We start from the raw sequence: 1,062 nt of genomic DNA, 5'->3' as shown, positions 1-1,062 counted from the left end.
ATAATTCAAATCAATTCCATTTTGTTTTAGTACTGACTTAGCAATCAGGAGAAAAATAAAACATTTTAAATCTAACATTGGATTTTCGAAGCCACCTACTGAATTCAGATACCCAAATTTCATAAATTTTAATGGGAATTGGTTGTCCAAACTCTTTGGGTGGCTTAGGATCCTGTCATCAATGTAAAGTCATTGTATAAAATCAAGGTCTTCTAAATAATGGTATAACTGTTGATACAAATCTCAGATTCATTTCTGTTTGTATATCATTCAAATTTCCTTTCATTTCCTGTATTGTTTTCACAGCTCAGCTGGATGTGAGGTCCAGCATGTTCCTTTTATAGCTCTCACTCCTTTTGAATAAATGTATGGATTTTTGTCTGTCTTGAGGGATTTATTATACTCTAGTGCCCAGCACTGGGTATTAATCTCTTGCACATTAAATGCAAGAATTATGAAGGCATTTAAAAATAAATTTCAATGAAATCCATGCATCATGGAATCATTATTCAGACTTATTAATGTGGTGGAACAGTTTCAAATCTATTTCTTTTTAAGGGATTTTTCTTCCTGCCCTGTTGTTTGGAAATTATGACCCAGGTGGGAAGATGTTAGGGTTGCTATAGTACCAGCTCAGAACCAATTTTCCCCAGACATGCATAGGGAACAATCACTGGAATGTTAAACATACCAAGGGAAAACACTTATTTTTTTATTTCACTCATTAAAGGTTGATTAGACTTGTCTACAGCATTAATTTACATCAGGAAAATAAAGAGATATTGGAAAAAGTAGTAGAAGTAAAGTGTTCCTTTGTCGTTTAATTGTTTTGTTTTGTTTTGTTTGAAATATGCACAAAAACTAGGCTACTGCACATCTGGCACGTTTTTATCCATGTAGTATATATACATACTTTTTACGGATGCTTCACTGCATCAGTGTTTGAAATGTTGGTCTATGATATACACTTCTCAACAAACAGACATTAGCAAATTCATTTAAGGTCTTTAAATATTGTGCTTCTAGTAGCAATATCAAATAATCTGGCTAGCTCATGCCATG

Source organism: Alligator sinensis, unplaced genomic scaffold (genome assembly GCF_000455745.1).
Source record: "Alligator sinensis unplaced genomic scaffold, ASM45574v1 scaffold1118_1, whole genome shotgun sequence".
NCBI classification, from domain to species: Eukaryota; Metazoa; Chordata; order Crocodylia; family Alligatoridae; genus Alligator; species Alligator sinensis.
Note: the sequence above shows the minus strand (reverse complement) of the source record.